Below are 19,945 nucleotides of genomic sequence, written 5' to 3'. Positions count from 1 at the left end.
TTTTGTTCTTGAATGCCTGTCACCATTTCAGGCAGATCTTTAATGTGGAGTTGAAAGGTTAGGATTTTACAAAAGCAAGTCAAGTGATTATTAGTTTTGTTAATTTAATCAGCCAGAATTGAATGCCATTCTCTCTCATGAAACTGTTTCAACATGATGTGATCAGCAGCTCTTGTTTACATGGCTCGTGTTTGTACATTTACAGTGTTGGGTTAAGTTACTAAAAATTGGTAATCCACTTCAAATTGTAGTGGAATATCTAAAATTAGATTACTTTATTACTTTAAAGTTACTATCTAAAACACTTTTCCGCTCAAGTTCAAATAATACCTATATTTCTTTCTTGTTACACAAAAGTCGTACTTGGCACCTCACATTTCTCCTTCACACTGACTCTTTACGGGACCATAATTAATGTATTCAACATAAATAATATATTAGAAATAAGCATAACCCTATATTGGACTTAAAAGTAATTAATTGAAAGTCAGTTACTGCAATTGGATTACTAGAAATTAAAATGTAATTCATTACTTTTTTGACAAAGTAATTTGATTACAGTAATTACTATAATTGAAATACGATACTGTATACAAGCAAGTCTATGTGTGTATATATACTGTATATAAGGGCTGTCGATGCATGATTACATAGACCAGCTGAAACCAACAATTCAAAATATCATGGTAGTAGACCAATAATAGTGTTATATTCAATGATATGGAAATTAAGCAAACAATATTTGAACTTTAACATGGACAGGTTTTTATTATCTAAGTGCTTTACTTGTCTGTTGCCACAGCATATGTATATGATATAATGTTTATTTATTTGAATTATCTACTAAATTGTCTTTGTGAGGCTTTCTCAGTGAATATTGATATATGATTAATTGTTATTAATTCGATAAATATATTGGCATATCATGTCATTTTTTTATTACAAAATGTTATGAATATACAGCTAATATACTATAATATATGTGTATTCATTTCATGTCAGAAATGAATGTATATGAATTTCTGATCCTATACAATATATATATATATATATATATATTCTGTATATATACATACACATCGATCATCCACAACATTAAAACCACCTGCCTAATATTGTGTAGGTCCCCCTCCTGAATTTTCATTCGTCATACAAAGTCCAGTAAACATAAAAAAAAGCTAAATCAATATTTGGTGTGACCACCTTTGCCTTCAAAACAGCCACAATTCTCCTAGGTACACCTGGACACAGTTTTGCTGGTTGTTGGCAGATAGGATGTTCCAAGCTTCTTGGAGAATTCACCACAGTACTTTTATTTATTTAGGCTGTCTCAATTGCTTCAGTCTCCATGTAATCTCAGACTGACTCTATGTTCAATGGGGGGCTTTTGGGGGGCCATGACATCTGTTGCAGGGCTTCCTGTTCTTCTATTCTAATCTTTTCTATTTGCAAAAGTAATGTTTGGGAGTAAAAATCTTTTTTTTCTTATTGACACTAAAGCTGAAAATATAAATAACCATCTTAAGACAAATGCTTTTGAGAAACATCTTATGTGCCTAAGAGTTTTGCACAGTACAGTGTGTGTATATATATATATATATATATATATATATACACAAGACAATATTTGAAGGCCCCCTCGCCCAAAACTAAATGTGTCTGATTAAAATAATTAATCATGGATCATTTTGATTCTAGAAGTTTTTGTAGGCATACATCTTAAAGTATTTTTTAGCATTTTAATTAAGTTGAATTCTTTAATTATTTCTTATTTTAAATCAATTTTACATCAACTTGAGGCCCCCTTGGAGTGTGCTGAGACCACCAAGTGGGATCAGACCCCCTGGTTGAGAACCACTGATTTAGAGTATGAAATAAATAAACACTGTAACTAACATCCAAGGCACAATTTCATATTTTAAAGGCTTTAAATGAGGTAAAGTTCTTGGTATTAATATGTGCATAAATGGTGTAATGAGTGGTTTCTCTTCCTCTTGGGTCAGTCCATCAAGCGTCAGTATTGTTTGCCCAGGTGCCTCCTGCTGTTTGCTGGTTTGTCACTGTCTTCAGTGTGGCCGAGGCTTCTGCACTGAGTCTCAGTAATCCATGTGGAAAAACACCACAAAGCAGCAGGTGCCCAGAGCACACAGGCGTGTGTAGGTGTAGTGGTAGAAAGAGCAAGACAGGGACAGAAAAAAAGAGATAAAGAGGAAGAGACAAGTAAATGCATGGAGCTCTGCCCAACTCTATCATTATCTCATCAGAACATGTCTAAAGGATGACCCAGAAAAGCAGGAAGGCTGGAATAATCTGGACTTGTTCCCATTTCAAACATGTTCCCCAACCACACAGGATCCAGTTTAGCTGGAAAGAGGAAATGAAAGTAATGCACAAAACAGCCACACAGGACTGATCATGTCAGTAGTCGTATACACTGTGTACTGCATACTATCTTTTAGAAATAGTTTGTGAAACTAAGACTTGTCCAATGTTTGTGCGCATTTCAAACACTAGTATGCAGAACAGTATGTGTGCTTACAAAAGAGTACTGTCGCACAACCTCATTGCATGTGTGTTTATTTTGACAGATGGCATCATCATATCAAAACCAAAATTTGAAAGTCTCAATTCTTGGCATTGCATTGTTCAATATTCAAGAATATTCCATGTTCTGTTGTATGACCTACTGCACATTTAGGCAAACGTAGTGGGTGATTTGTGTATGCATACACAAAATTCACATACTGCAGAAATAGTTTCAATATAACAAAAAATAAAAAAGTTTAAATCTGTTAGTTATAATAAAAATCAACCCCTGGGCCATGAAACTGTCTGAAGTTGAAGAAACACCCATTTATCGTCTTATCACGAAACCAACAGAAAATCCAACACTAACCTGTCCAACTCAGACTGGCATCTCCTTCAGCAGCACAAACAGATAATGGAGAATCTGCCATCAGGTGGGTCAGAGTGTCACATATTCCCTGTTGTCTTTTGTTTTTGTGCTTTTATGTTGAAATTCTTGTTTAGTTCCTGTTTCCTGTTAGTTTTTGTAGTCCTTTGTTGTTTCATTTTATGATTGGTTTTCCCCTGATTGTTTCCACAAGTGTTCCTTGTTCCCTTGTTTGTTCCCTTGCATATTTAAGCCCTTGTTTCCCCCAGTTAGTGTGTCAGTTCTCACATGTATTGTCATGCTCTGTGCCTGGTTTCCTGCGTTTTTGTTATATTCTGAGTTACCATGTTTATCTTTTGTTTTATTAAAGCTGCACTTAGATCCCTACACGTGGGAAGAGTACATGGAGTTAATTTTAGAGATGTTTGCTTCTGAGAATCCTCTTGAAGAACCGACGCCCATGCCTGCCACGCCTGCCACGGCCAACGAGCCAACGCCCATGCCTGCCATGGCCAACGAGCTGGAAGCCTTGTCCATCCCAGAGCCAGCGTTGCCAGCCTCGTCTCCGCCACCCTTCCACGGCTCCGCCTTCCACGGCTCCATCCCCAGAGCCTTCCACGGCTCTGCCTTCCACAGCTCCGCCCCCAGAGATTACTCCTCCCGCGACTCCGCCACTCCCCCAGTGACTATTCCTCCCACGGCTACGCCCGCTCCCCCAGAGACTATTCCTCCCACAGCTTCCTCCGCTCCCCCAGATACTATTCCCCCTGTGGCTCCATCCGCTCCCCCAGAGACTGCTCCTCCCGGGGCTCCGTCCGCTCCCTCAGAAACTGCTCCTCCCACTGCTCTGTCCGCTCCCCCAGAGACTGCTCCTCCTGGGGCTCCGTCCGCTCCCCCAGAAACTGCTCCTCCCACGGCTCTGTCTGCTCCCCCAGAGACTGCTCCTCCCGTGTCTCCATCCGCCCCCCATAGAGACTGCTCCTCCTGTGGCTCAGGGCACTCCCCCAAATACTATTCTTCACGCAGCTCCGCCCGATCCCCCAGAGACTCCTCCTTCAGTGGTTACGTCCGCCTTACTAGTGACTCCTCCTATAGCGACTCCACTGCCTGAACCAGTCCCTGTCCTGTGGCTGCCTCCCAGGCCTCCTAACCCAGTCCATGTCCTACGGTCACCTCCCAGGCCTCCTGACCCTCTCGGCCCTGCGGCCACCTCCCAGGTCACCTGTCCCTGTCCTACGGCTACCTCCCAAGTCTCCTGACCCAGTCACTGTCCTGCGGCCAACTCCCAGGCCGCCTGACCCAGTCCCTTTCCTACGGCCGCCTCCCAGGCCTCCTGACCCGGTCTCAACCCTGCGGCCGCCTCCCAGACCTCCTGACCCGGTCCCCAACTTGAGGTCATCTCTTTGGTCTCCTGGCCATCCCCCGGATCTGCTCTGGTCTCCTGGCTGTCTGCCGGATCAGTTCTGGCCTCCTGGCCATCCGCCTGATCAGCTCTTGTCTCCTGGCCGTCCACCTGATCAGCTCTGGTCTCCTGGTCATACGCCTGATCAGCTCTGGTCTCTTGGCCGTCCACCTGATCTGCTCCCTGACCTTGCCTTGTTCCTCTGCTCCCCTTGTGCCCCCCTGAACCACATGTTTTCCCCCACACTCCATGGACAATTTGCTTTTTTTTTTTTTTTTTGGAGCGTCTGGAATCCGCTCTTTAAAGGGGGGGCTCTGTCACATATTCCCTGTTGTCTTTTGTTTTTGTGCTTTTATGTTGAAGTTCTTGTTTAGTTCCTGTTAGTTTTTGTAGTCATTTGTAGTATAATTTTATGATTGGTTTTCCCCTGATTGTTTCCACAGGTGTTCCTTGTTCTCTTGTATATTTAAGCCCTTGTTGCCCCCAGTTAGTTTGTCAGTTCTCACATCTGTTGTCATGCTCTGTGCCTGGTTTCCTGCATTTTTGTTATATTCTGATTTCCCTTGTTTATCTTTTGTTTTTATTAAAGCTGCACTTAGATCCCCATTCTTTGCCTGCCTCATCACACAGAGCTTGAAAAAGCAGCAAGTAGACGGCAGACTGAGCCTGTCTGATTAAACATTACATTAATCATATCAAAATTAACATAAAACAGCATTTGCAACAAATTTATTTCTATAATGTGATGAATTTCCGAGTGAAACAGATTGGAAACTGACCGGATTGTGGAAAATGGTCTCTATATGACAGATGTATGGAAGGGAGGGCTTGGTGATGTCAGCCAGGAAGAAAAGTTGTTTAAGATACAGAGCAAGCAAATACATTTTGACAAGATTACAAAGGCTTTTGCTTATTTGAAATAATGTTCACAGATGATTCTTTCACAATAAAACCAGGAATGTTTCTTCTGACAAAAACAGTTGTGAATTTTAATGTTAGAAGTTAGACTGCAAAACAGATATGAATATTGAAACTGTTAAAAAAATCTAAACCTAAACAAAAGTTACCCAGATATGAAAATCAGTCCAGATGATGTTACTTCACCTACAGGATATGAACACTCCACTCTGAGCTCCATGGCGATGGGATATACAGAAAACCCGAACAGGCCAAACCATGCACAAGTAGCACCAATGGCAATCTTCTGGTCCCTTAGTTGAGAAACCTGACAGACATTATAAAAACATATCTTTAATCATCTAAACTCAGGCAGATATAAAAAAACATCACAATCTTTCACTCTACTCACTACAGCAAATGCCGTGTAGCCCAGGGATGCCAGGCACATGTTTATTTTGGTGTAAACTTCTTGGGCCTGTCCACGTACAGGCCCAGGATGCCAGCGACCACAATGCTAAATACAATGGAACCTGCACCACAGAATCCTGAAAATTCCTGCAAAATGAAAGTTTTTGTTAAAAAAAGATATGATTATCTATCTATCAATTAGGGATCCCTAATAAAATATCGATATATCGATTATTGATTGGTATGTAATTTTATCAATACATTTTTGAAGCAACAATACATTAATATCACATAACTAAATTAGATGCCTAACTTGTATGCTTTCAATTCACTGGCAGTTTCATTCCATTCAATGTAGTCTAATGTAATAGCTTTGGGAGACCACAAGGGGGTGACATAACATTTACTAAAGCAGGTCGTGGCATGTATAAGGGACAGATCACACACACATTACGAACTGATGGGAGTCCAAAGTTACAAAGGTTTTTGTACTTCTTTAAGAATGAACAAAGTGACATTGATAAGTTTGAAGGTTAGTGAATGAAACTGGTGTAACTTGACAAACTGAACGATTAGAAATTCTCTGTATGTAGCACTGAATAGATCTTTCATTCAAGCTGTCAAAGAAAAAAAAAGACATTGTTTGTAACTGAAAATACATTGTATAAGCTCTAGGAAAGATACATATACATGATATATGATAAGCGTGGGTGAGAAACAGATCAATATTTAAGTAATTTTTTTTTACAATAAATGTCCACATTCAAATTCATATTCTTTTGTTTTTGACAATTTAAAAATGTTCTGCATATCGGCACTTACAAAGCAGGGAGGAAAATGTATTGTATAAATTAATTAAATATTGATCTGTTTCACACCCACACCAATCATATCGCTTTTGAAGATATAGATTTATAAACTGGAGTCTTATATATGATTTTTAAACTGCCTTTATGTGCTTTTTAAAGCTTGAAAGTTCTAGTCACCATTCACTTGCATTGTATGGAACTACAGAGCTAAAATATTCTTTTTTAAATCTTTGTTTGTGTTCAGCAGAAGAGACTAAGTCATACACATCTGGGACGTCATGAGGATGAGAAAAAAATTTGAGAATTTATTTCCGGGTGAATTATTCCTTTAAATGTGACTTAAGTGTGTACTGAATGCTGAATGCTAATTTCAGACTTCAAGGCATTTACATTTGTCTTTACAAACTTTCCTTCTTTAGTTCCACCCTATTATTCCAGAATAATACAGAGGTCGGTATTACACATGAGGTAAACATATAGGTTTGGGCTGACAATAATTCTGTAGGCTTGTGTTGTGTTTTTACATTTGAGTATCCCTTAACACAAAGTATCTGCTCCAACAAGGTGGAAAAACAGGTGAACATTCCTATTCCCGAACCAAAACACACCATCAGGATCATGTTCTATTTCATAATTACTTGTAATAAGTAGATGTTGTAAACTTAAGATCATAGTCTAAGTGACCCAAATTAGTTATAATAAATTAAATGTGTAGTTACTGCATTTTGCCTATGCAAGCCCAACTAATAACTGATGTAAGCTACACAAACCAGACATGTATTACTAAAACATAAATCTTTAATACAAGGTTTTTTGCTTTGAGTGTTATTTTGCCAAATTACTCAAGCAAACGCTATTAGATTTGTAATTCGATCCATGTGTGACAAGGTAATGTGTTTGGAAGTGTCTTTAGTACTAGTTTAATGCCCTGTAGGAAAGGTTCAGTGCTGGAGGTCGCCACACTGGCAGATGGGGGTGTCGGGGGAACGCGTTCACGAATCCTCACTGTTGCTAGGAAACAGGCGACGATGGCAGGTATAGCATATATCAAGAGCTACGAGGCAGAGACAACAGGACTGTTAGAGAGATACCTCATAGGAGAAAAACAATTCTTTTGTGACCAAGTTCTGTCTAAAGCTGTCCTACCAGCTTAAGAACATTATTAGTGTAACGAATCATCATGGGAGAGAAGATATTCGCAAAAAGCAGTCTGAGAGGATTTGCTGGAAAACAAAAGACAAGAATATTAGCCTGCTGTAATATTTTCATTCTTCATGAAGTGGGATGCAAATGTCTGAGTCCACTAGTAAAAAGGTTTATATTTTAGATTATAATTAACTTTTTCATTTGTATTTTCATTACAACTTCTGGTGTCCATGGCAGCTCAAAATGCATGCTGTCATTAAAGCAAAAGAAGCACATACCAAATACTAAGAAATTCAGAAATTCATGTACATTTTGTTATGCTAATATCCTCGTGTGACCCCACGTACACATGTATGGATGTTGTATTTTGGCTTCGCTATACGCAACGCATAATTTTAATGAATTTAAACCAACTGATTTCACATCAGGAAACCAAACAACATGCCGCCAACCACAGCAGAATTTGTCTTTGGGAGCAACACCAACAAAACTACTATCTGGTAAGAAACCCCCTTTTTTATGAATAACATTTTTGTTGATTCCAACATTGATCACAGAAAAGCTAACCATAAATACACAGAATCAACATTTAAGTCCCACTACTACCCATCCCCAACCCCAACACTCAACAAGCGCACCTGTGATCACATATGAGTACATACACACGCACACACACAAAAAAAATATATATGTATAATAATCACACACATTAACAACTACCCCTCTCTCTCCACTGTTCCACCCAGAGAACCCTGCAAAAATGCCAAGTATTTCTTAACAAACATCTCCAAATTCCCCAGTGTTCTATATGACCCTTCTTTGAAAGCCGCCACCCTCCCCATCTCCGAGCATCACTCCTGAAATGGGGGCGCTCCAGCTGACTTGCAACCCCTTAAAATCACTTGTCTGGCGACTATAACACTGGTTAGGACCCAATTTTTTTACATGTTTATTCCCTATATTGATGACCGCCCCATCACCTAAAATACATAGTCTAGGGAAAAATGAAATTTGATTGCCCAAAACGTCAAATATAAACTCTGAACCTTCAACCAAAATTCTTGGATCTTAACACACCTCCCAAAAACATGGGTTGTGTCTCGATCTTCTGATCGGCATCACCAACAAGTGGGTGTCTTTTTTTCTCTCCATTTTCTCCGAATTTGGCATGCCCTATTCCCAATGTGCTTTTAAGTCCTTGTGGTCACCTAGAGACCGTCATATTATCATGTGGCTTGTTGAGCGCATTGCCATGGAGACATTCATGCTCAAGTCACCACATGTCCCACCAAGAACGAATCACATTATAGTGACCACGAGGAGGTTACCCCATGTGACTCTACCCTCCCTAGCATCCGGCCCAATTTGGTTGCTTAGGAGACATGGCTGGAGTCACTCAGCACACCCTGGGATTCAAACTAGCAAACTCCATGGGTGGTAGCCAGCGTCTTTTACCACTGAGCTATTGGGGGTCCAATAGAATCGATGGTTAATCTTGAATTGCATAAGGTGAACCCTTGTATCGCTAGATACAGACTCAGAATCCTAGTCCACACTCCTTCCTCCTATACCAAGTTTATATTTCCCATAATCTCTTGATAGGAGTTAAAGCTCCATCCCCCAGACTCTGAATTAGCAGGGAGTGATACACCGATACCATTTCCAAAAGCAGTAATCACCTCTCCCAGGGTATCTGCCAATTTATGGGGCTGTATGCTACTCCCAAAAATAGTACAGAGTAGGTGGTGCAGCTGTAAATACCTATAGAACTGAGATCTGGAAATCCCAAAATGTTGAACCAAATTTTCAAAAGATCTTAATACTCCACTCTCATATAGGTCACCGAGTGTAGTACCCCCCTCACAATCCACTCTGACCAGCAGAAAGGGGACTTATTAATCCATAATTTAGGGTTCAGCCATATGCTTGAGGCAACATTTAAATAAATGTCTGAATTAAACACTCTGGACACCTTTGTCCATACCGAATGTAAATGCAAAATTACGGGTTGTAACTTAACGTCTCCGGTTAGTTTAATAGAAAGCTATTTTTTTAATAGCTTTGCAATGGTGAAATAGATGTAAGAACTTCCTGTTCAATACAAAACCAGGGAGGGGCTCTCTCAGGTGGAAGTGTCTGAGACCGAATGCATAATAATAAAACAAAATTTTGTGTTGGCCTAGCCCACCTTTTTCAATCGGCCTATGCAACTTATTAAAATGTAATCTAGGTCGCTTTCCATTTCAATTGAAGGACTTCGCTATGCTATCAAATTGCTTGAAATAAGAGAGGGGGACATCTACAGGGTGAGATTGTAACATGTAGTTACATTTTGGAATGCAATTCATTTTAATAATATTAACCTTCCCAATCATACATAAATGTAATGAAGACTACCTGCCCACATCACTCGAAAACCTTTTTATTAAGGGGTCAAAATTGAACTAAATCAGACAAATTTGCTGGGAACAAAATGCCCAAATACTTAATGCCCTGTTTGGGCCACTGGAAGGCGCCCGGCTGGAAAGCTGTTACTGGGCAGTATGCTGTCAGAGACAAAGTTTCGGATTTAGACAAATTAACTCTGTATCCTGATAACTTAAAAAAGGAATAAATAATTCTATGGAGGCAAGGTATAGATCTAGTGGGGTTGGAGACGAATAAGAAAATATCATCTGCGTAAAACAAAAGCTTATGCGCCACACCTCCCGCCATCACTGGAAAATCATCTTCCTTTCTTATTGCAGCTGCTAATGGTGCCAGAGCAAGACAGAACAATAATGGGGAAAGAGGGGAACCCTGCCAGTTGCACCGATCCAGAGTAAAATAATCTGAAATTAATTTGTTTGTACTGCCGCTACCGGGTGTCTATAAAGTAAATTAATCCATCCAATAAAAGTATTCCCAAAATCTTCAAAAGATAATCCCATTCTACCAAATCAAACGCTTTTTGGCATCAAGTGAGATGGCAGCGACTGGAGTCTGATCATTCGCCACTGACCACATGATATTGATGAAACGTTATCAGAAGAGCTGCAGCCCCGAATAAACCTCACCGCTAAATTTCCTCGGACAGTCAAGTGAATGTTTAGTGAGTCTGGCCCACTTGGCTGTTACATGATTGCAGCTGATGACCCAATCACTCTAATGTTTTACAAGAAATATTCCACAAAACAAACTCCATCCAATAGGAGGCATAAGCACAAAGAACGTGCAGATTCATCCACAAACTGTCCCGAAGGAGTGTTATTAACAAAACAAAATCCAGCTGCTAGACAGAACCAGCACAAAAAGAAAAAACAACAAAAAAAGGTTCCCAGTTTCCTCAGATGGTCAAGTGAATGTTCAGTAAGTCAGGCCCACTTGGCTGCATCAAGAGCATCACACAATGACCCACTCATTCCATTGACTTCAAGAAGGACATCGCTTGCTGTTGGCATGTAAATATTTTGCGGCAATCCTTTGTATCTATTCTAAATTTGGCCGGGAACATCAGTGCGATCTTCTGTTGATGTAAGAGTTTCTTGCATTCCTTGAATCAACCACGTTTCTCTCTTGTTGAACTCCTCGCCTCCGTAACACAAGATCTTTATCGGATGATCTCAGAAATTTGGCCAGAATTGTTTCGGCCTGTCTCTCTCCGTGGATCTTCGAGCTAGAACTATGTGAGCTTGCTCGATTTCCAACTTATGGCCTGTTATGTTGAGCAGACTCAGGAAGACCTCGTCTAGGAATTTCACCGTATCTTGGCCTTCTTCATCTTCAGGAATTCCAACAATTCGGACGTTGTTTCCCCGGTTACGATTCTCAAGGCCTTCCAACTTTTCCCATAGACGCTCCAAGTCCACCTTGGTCGCAAGCGGGTTAGCAGCTAATACCCTTTCCGTTGACTCCAGATAATCGATCCGTTTCACAACATCCATCACTCTTGATACCAACTCAGTGAATTTTGTCTCCATGGCAGAGATTGATCGACGTATTACAGCAAGATCCTCCAGGTCAGCCACGACCTTTGTAAGCATCGCTGTCCTGTTCAACAGTTGATGCTGAATCTCTTTCACCTCTCTGGCCAAATTGAGTCCCAGGCTTGCGGCCTGTTGCTCAGGGGCTTCAGCTTGAGCACGTAAGTGTCTTTTAATGTCTCCAGAGCCCGGATATTTTGAATTCTTTGACATATTGTCTTCATGGAATAGTTATGGAACAGGGTGTATCGAATCCGGATTATGACACAAAAAGTATTAAAACCTTGCACAAAGTGCAGAGTTTGCCGTTCACATGTCCGAATCTCGCATGGCACCACACTAAGTTTTTACACTGAAACCTGTTTGAGTCAAAAGATTAGAGTCTCTTGTTTCATCTAATATGCCATTTTTTTCTTATTTGAGCAATTTACTCAAATCACTAATGTGTACAATAACACAAGGTTTTCATAAGAAATCCTATATTCACAGTGTTTTTTCACAGTGAGAGTCAGTTGGTTCATCCAAAAGCTGAAAATGTTTGTTTTCAGAGGCTTTATATGGAGTTGAATGAAAATAAGGTGCATTTCAAACTGTTCTGAGACCAATGCAGACAGAGAGCACAATGGAGGTTAAGTTAATCACTAAATAGGAAGCAAGGGAACATCCTATAACTTTCTTATAAAGCCAAGTGCATTCACTCCTAAATTCCAGTAAAAAGTTCACTTTCAGTCTGCAGATGATGTTTGAACCACTTAACATGATTGGCATTGTAATCAGCACGAGCACATAGATTCAGAATCTGTAATGTATCATTTTATTTTAACATGGTTGGCAGTGAATGAATGATGCTTGTCATTACTTTGAATCAGAATTATGTATGTTAATTACTGATGTAATGTCTGTAACATCTCAAAAACATGAATAATCAACACTCCTGGAAACATAATAAACAGTTTGATAAAAAGCTTTCTATAGCTTGGTATTATTTTACATTTCACAACTTATTCCCGCTGTCCACACACTGTATGTGAAACTATTTGCTCTAGAATTGTTTATTTTGCTTGTTTATTAGGTGCTTCCAATTACAAATCAAAAAGGGATATAGAAAATGCACACAGCAGTCACGCTTGGGTCTCAGGAAGATAATATAATTTGCATTGCTTTGTATTAAATTATAGAGTGCAAATCAGAAGCACTAGTGAACTATAAAACATGTGAGCTGTTGTTATTGCATTTATTATCCATTGAAGCAATCATGTTAACTGTGGCCCTCTAGTGATCTGGGAACCAAAGTAACACCAGTTTGGTGGGGGCGAATATGACCAAAGGCTAGGCAAGGGCACACAGTGTCTGGCCCCTCATCACCAGGGGAAACACAGTCCACTCTGGGATGCAGCTCAGTATGCCAACGACACGCAGGATACTGCCCAACATGTTGAGCCAAGAGCCCAGGATTAACTGTGTTTCAGAAGACAGAAAGGAAGGAGTTCCATTTGAATAGTTCAAGAATCACACTATATACACTTCCTGCCTCAAGTTTCTTTAGGATTCTTTCCATTGCTCTCTTTCTTAAAGACAAGGAAACAGTGAGTGTAGCATTATGTAAGATCTAGAAATAGAGCAATAATTGTATAGTATAAGAACAATACAATTAACCTATTGTACAACTACATGTTGTTCTGCAAAATTCTTACAAGATGCTGCTACTGAGGCTAAGGTACGGGAAGGTTTAGGGGTACGGTGAAGGTTTAGATTAGGGTCAGGGTCAGGGCTGGAGTAGGGTTAGGTTTAAGGTTAACAGTGTAACTACAGATGTAATTCAATGCAGGTACTTTAAATGTAAGTTAAATAAGTAAGCCTGAGTGATGAAACTGAAGGGAACAGCAACCACCATGTAGATGAGAGACAGCCAGTTGACCTGATCCAGAGAGTTTCAGGTACTGTGCTGTCTGGTCAGGCACATGTGCAAAAGTCAGCCATAGCTGTGGCGGAAATTGAAAACAACACATATTTACATTTACATAAACATGTAATTTATATGTTGGATAAGATGTTGCAATCATGTGCAACTTCTTATTCAATTTTCGTGCCAGCGTAAAGTGCCAGTAGGCGTGGGTGGGAGTGTTTGTACTAACTGTGGGTGTATGGGTGCAAACTGTGGGTGTATTGTATGGCAATGAAGTAGCGCAAAGAGCAATTTAGGTAAAACCTGTGCCAATTCAAATATGTGGATCAAGGATGGTCCCCTGTGGCGACCCCTAATGCGAGCAGTCGAAAGAAGAAGAAGATTATTGTGTTTATATTTACAATTGTATTAACAATCTAATTTGATTGGTATGTTTCCACCAGTTGTTATAGCTTGATTTTTAAGTCACTGCAAAAGGGCTGGTGGAAGAAGTTGGAGAGAGTAAAATGTTTAGATTTCGTATGATTAGGCATGGGCTCCCCATGTTACCCAAGCCTAAATCAACCACTGCTTCTTTGAATATATTTGCAGTTAAAAAGAACTGAATAATCTTTGACAAAATATAAAGACATGTATGATCATTCATTTGAAGGGCTGCGCACAAAAGCATGTATTTGTTTGCAATCAAGGAAATTAGATTTATGCAGCAGCGTGGCGAACGGCAGTCAGCTGGTCCCTGAACACAATACAATTGTTTCATGCACCACTGCACAAGTTACTGGCACACAGTTTCACATTAATTCAGATGCATAGATCCTGTTTTCACAGCTGGTGTAGAAATCATATGTGCACTTTGTGTAACACAACATGGTTTCCTGGACAAAAAGTAAGTTTAGTTCTTCATATGCTGATTGTACCTTTCTAGTGCAGAACTACTCTTTAACAAGTGCCTAGGAAACAAGTTCAGAGTCACTGAAGGTTCAGACCTTTATCAGATTTCCCTAAGATTGTGATATTTAAATAAGCCCCGAATTGCTGCCTTAAATTACACCATCTGTTAAGCTTTAAAAAGTGTGCCAAGATACACTCATATTTCAGAGGAACAGCTTTGGACGTCTTGGCCTTGTATCACACATACAATGGTGTCCGTGGCAATGACATGTCCCTTTGGACCAACAGGGGTGTAATTAAGATTGACATGCCCCTTTCTGGCACACGCCCTCTTCAGAGATAATAGCCTCAGGGGGAAGTATCCATGTCCTACTACAGCTGGGCTATTAGGACGACCCCGGTATGACCCTGCATGTAGACTGAAGCCTATAGTGGACTGAAAATCACTATGGCAAGTGTGAACATTTCCTGTGAAAACCTGTGTAGATTTGGTTCAACAGCACTTGATAAATGGACCAGCTACAGATATATTTATATATCAGTAATAATCATTCAGAACAAATTAACAAAAAAATTTAATTTAGAGAAAAATTTGTCTGTCTCAAGTGAATGCTTTGTACTACATCAATTACTGTTTAAATATATGATTTATTTGTTTTGGTAATGGTAGTTATGGTTAGCCGTCTTTGTCCGTACATGTCATTATATAGTTCCAAATGAGATCCAAATGTCTCTTGATCTATTTTTACACTTTTTAGTTTGAATTAAAATATGCCAAGAAGATTACAATAAAACTATTTAACAAGACTTAAAACCACGACCCCAGAAGTTATGGCCTCTGTGTCTTTATAAACTACAATGAGATACTTAGTTTTATTTTGTAAAGAAAAGAAGGTTAGGTTTATCCACTGTAACGTACAGTACATGCCATTAAGATTTATGCTACGCCCCTGAATGTAGCCCTAGTACTTCTCAAATGAGAACAAGTATGACAGATAAAAACTGTTCATGACAGAAATTTTACAACTCAGCCCATCAGATTGACGGATACATATTTTTTTCTAGAGCATGGTGCCACAAACAAACATTCCTAATAATTTAATCTAACAAAACACAACTAAAACCTAAACATCCACATCAAAAAGCTCAAATGACCCCAAAAGCAAACAAGATATAGGCTAATCGTCAAAGGCTCTGCATAGTATCTCACTAACGCGCATTACGAAACTACATTAAAATGAAAGACTCTGAATATTTTGTTCTTGTAATCTACAAACCAATGTATCAACAACCTCAATCTGTGGGGTGCAGCCCCCACCTGCCACTAATGTAGAGATGCCGCTGAAAAAATGAAATGTGGTTGGTCACTTTACATGTTGGTCAAAAAATAAGTGGGCGGATCTTGGCCAGCATAAGCTGTAACGTGCACCAGACATTATGCTGACTTTCAAAAGTTTGTTTACTGAGACTGTTTGCTTTCAGACAACAAGAAACAGGTAGATTACCTGTAATTGTGGCACACACAGCCTATTTTGGGAACACTTTCAAACTTAAAATAACTTTTATTAATAAAATTTACAAACATTATAATTTTTTTTAATACATAACAAATACAAACAATTGATATAATATTTGCTAATAAATGTAAATTAAGCAAATTCTTTATGAAGCTGACTGAATTTGATATAAAGACCCAACTGATAAAATCCATTTAACATACTGAACATCTTTGGAAGACCAAAAACACTTAGCTTTGACAGTAACATACCACTGAGTTAGAACAGTTTAGTAGGCAGAGTACGGATAAGATGAACCATCTCCTTCTGTAAACTTAATATTCAGCAGCATTCTTCCCTCCGTTCAGGTGAGACCGGTCCTCTGAATCCTGCTCCCGGCGAGAGCTCCAGTCTCCGCACTTCCATCATCCATGATGCCAAAACCGAACCAGATCCAGACAAGATCGCATTGTAAATTAGTTGAAAACTCAAAACATCCTGAACTTTTTATCCACTGTGAGGGAAAAAACAACCCTGCCGATGATCAATAATCTACTTAAATAATAATAATAACTTCTCAAATGTCAATGTTCCCAGACAGTTGAGTGAGTTGAAAAGTCAAGAGATGATTTACTTAAAAGAAAGACCACAGGTTTTGTTTTGGTTTTGGTATACCCTCTTCCGTTCGAGAATCACATAACCGCGACTTTAACCCGTGACTCCACGATGTCATAGTGCCAGTCCCTTTTCTGATGCAACTCCAACCAATTATCTTCAGTTTGAGGCTTGGTCAGCAACTGGTAAAGTATTTCCAATGAAATCCAATCCATTTCTTCTTCTTCTAAGAAATATGTCGACACTAGGGCAATTAAAACGTTTAACGCACACCTAGCCAATGATGACCCCTCTAATACCATGGTCACTGGCCAGAATTGCATAGTTACAGCTGTCATAGATTTTTTTTTTGCCATGCAAACTTTGACCGGAAGAATACAAAATAACAGTTGATTTGATCTAAGGGCCGTTTTGGATCTGCAGCTCCGCCTGTTCTAAATCAGACAGAGAAAAAGTAGTGCGACAACACACTTGGTCAAAACTAATGTATACAATCAGAAATAATAATATCCAAAGAAGGAAGAGGTGCTGGCACTCCAGATAAACTTTATTATTTAACTTTTATTCATTGTCATTTTCACATTAATGTGGAAAAAATGATGTTACAAATGTGGCAGTGACAGTAAAAGTAGCACTTACTGTGTGATAAAGGGGGAAACCATTGAAAACACTCTGGAACCTGCAGATTATGACCTCTGAGACAACGGTACGGTATCCATCAAAGCTGCACGATTAACTGAATTAAGAATAAAATTGTAATTTGTCCTTGAACAGTAGCGCTTCACAGCTAAATGCTGCCTGCAATTTGTAAACAAACAGCGCTTCTCCTTCAGACTCAAGTGGCTAGAGGCGGCACTTCAAGCACAGAAACATAACGTTAAACAACACATTACAGTTTAAATTTTGATGGACAACGAAAGATGCTTTTAATAGGTCCTGATTTCAATCTCTCACCCTCCGTGCAAACAAGCTGAATATTAGCTATGCTGATGAAAGTGGTTAGGAAATGTCTTATGTTATGTTGCTATGGTTACAAACAGCGCATTAATGTGACTGAGGCTGTCTCGTTTGGAAGGCTGCGTCCTCCGGAGGTTGCATTTGTCGGCCGCATACGTCATCGAGACTGTCTCGTTTCAGAAAAGCGAGTAGGACACTCTGAATGCAGCCTTCAAATGGAGCCTTCTTTCACGGGAATTTGAAGGATGTGTATCCTTCGTGGGCACTCACAACCCCCAATTCTTTGCTTCAATGGTAATAAACATAATTTGTCTAAATAAAATGATGCCATTTTGCTTGAAATATGATGTTCAAATGCAATTAATGTTAATTCTCAAATTATATATATATATATATATATATATATATATATATATATATATATATATATATATATATATATATATATATACATTTTATTTGTATTTAAATCAAAAATATTATATATTTTATTTACATTTATATAGTACAATTTTATAATTATATTTTTATATCACATTTTTATAAATTATTTTTGAAATAAATATATGTTTTTTTTTCAATAAAAAGCATTTATAAAAGTTATATTTGTAGGTAAATATAATATAAGTCTTTCTTAAAATTGTAATATAATATAAGTCTTTCGATTTTAGCTCTATTTGTATTTGTGCAAATGTATTCATCTAAATGAATACATGTAATTTATTTTAAAACTCGATCATTAGAAAGCATTTTATGTATAATCACCAAAAGATTCTTAATTTAAGTATGATGAATGTTCTTCTATGTTGTTCACTGTAGCTGGCGTGATCGGTATAACTTTTCTCAAATGAATGAAACACATCAAACTAATAATGCAATGGCTCTAATCTCCACTCCCATTCACCCCTCCTCCCATTCAACCGTTCTGCGCATGCGTAGTAGGGCGCCTCAATGCGCTGTTTCGGCCTGTTTCGGCACTGGCCGGACATTTTCGCCTCTTTGTTTTACTGACAGTGGATTTAACTCGGATTCAACCCAATATCCAGCGGACCTCTCCGGCCATAAACAGGTTTGTTCCTTTAAACTTCAACCTATTCCCGCAGATCATTGAACGTGCGCGTCTTCCGACCTTTCTTTCGCACGTCGACCGGGGAGTTTTCATTTATTCTCGGTGTGTTTTTCCGCTTGATGGCAGCTCTGCATGGTTATACGTGCTAGTGTGTGTTTGCGTGTACAAGTGTGTGTGTGTGCGCGACGCAGGGCCCTGCGGACCCTAACCGGAGGTCATCTTTTCTAAGAAGGTTAAAAAGTGTAATTTCGTGTAGCTGGAGTTTCATCAACAAGCATGCACGCCTGTGTCTATTTACAGTTGTGGTGTAGGTCAGCTCAGCTCTCCTCTGCTTCCTCCTGCCTGGAATGTTCTTGAAATCTTCCTGCCTCATCATCATCATCATCATTTGCCCCACTGGGTTTTCAAAGTTGGCGTGTGATGATATGGGATGTTTTCATGCAAACTAAGATGAATTCAGGGCCAGAGAAAAGTTAAAGCCCAGAGGGTTTTTGGGTGCCTGCAAGCATGTGCAAACCTGCACACCAGACTTCTGGAGCAAGAGCTGCCAACAAGTCTTGCTTCCTGTGCATGGAGATAATAAGTACACTTTAATTCACTAGTCAGTGCATTATGCTTAACTGGGGAGTTATGGGGTTTTGGAGGTGTTTGCAGGGCATTTGTCTCATGACAAACAGAACATTGTCTTTACAGTATTGATTGGAGTGTAGACAATTCGATGTTGGCCTAAAGTTTGGAGACGTATCCCTCTTGTCCCCGACTTCCCCATGGGATCTATGCCCTACTACATGATGATCATATTGAGTTGTTGGTGTCTGCATTGATATGAACTTTGCTTATATTTCCTCTGACTTACAGCGAGTATCGGCATGTTGCAAAAATCTGTAGTCTTGATTTCTAACGAACAATGTTGGACAATTAAACATCATTGGCCTATCCCAGTGAACAATATGTTGATCTGGTACGTTTTGTTAATATAATGTTTCGATTTTTACCTGCCCTGACAACTCTTTCACTGGCACACACACTTCATTTTATAGCAGGACATTTTATATGTGTTAGAGAAAGTATATATTTCTATTATTCATTTTATTTTAAAGTTTCCTTTGCAAAAAACATTATTTACAACAAATAGGCAATTTGTTTAGGTTTTTAATAGTTGGAAATTACACAGCTGGAATGTAATGACAACTATAAATTCATACATTTTTGCTGTAAACATGGCATACAGTGCCAACCATAACTGATTTGTAAAAATGTTGACCCACTTTTTAATTAATGCTTCCAAGTAGTGATGCAGCGTAATGAATATTTTGGGCAGAAACTAAAAATTCTGGACACACTGGACTGAAAAATTGCTGCTTTTGAAAAAGTAATGTGACTGACTGGAAAAAGTAAACAAAAAATATTTATCAGATTACATGTCTGTTATGCAAGTAATTACACTTGTTCTTCCATCTGTTGTCATTACCATAACGTCTAGGCTCTTTT

General features: G+C 39.1%; 1 protein-coding gene and 1 pseudogene across 1 annotated transcript in view; one reads left to right on the top strand and one right to left on the bottom strand.

The window, feature by feature from the left end:
- Positions 1–2,260: 2,260 nt before the first annotated feature.
- Positions 2,261–18,842, bottom strand: LOC127659544 (solute carrier family 49 member A3-like; annotated as a pseudogene).
- Positions 18,351–19,945, top strand: part of LOC127660128 (polycomb group RING finger protein 3-like) — a 71,796-nt gene continuing 70,201 nt past the window's right edge. The window contains exon 1 of the mRNA XM_052150220.1: positions 18,351–18,454. The gene's annotated coding sequence lies outside the window, so the exon portion shown is untranslated. The remainder of the gene's footprint in view (positions 18,455–19,945) is intronic.

The sequence above is a fragment of the Xyrauchen texanus genome, chromosome 19, assembly GCF_025860055.1.
Source record: "Xyrauchen texanus isolate HMW12.3.18 chromosome 19, RBS_HiC_50CHRs, whole genome shotgun sequence".
NCBI lineage: Eukaryota > Metazoa > Chordata > Actinopteri > Cypriniformes > Catostomidae > Xyrauchen > Xyrauchen texanus.
The sequence above is the reverse complement of the archived record's forward strand: the minus strand, read 5'-3'. Positions and strand labels throughout refer to the sequence as shown.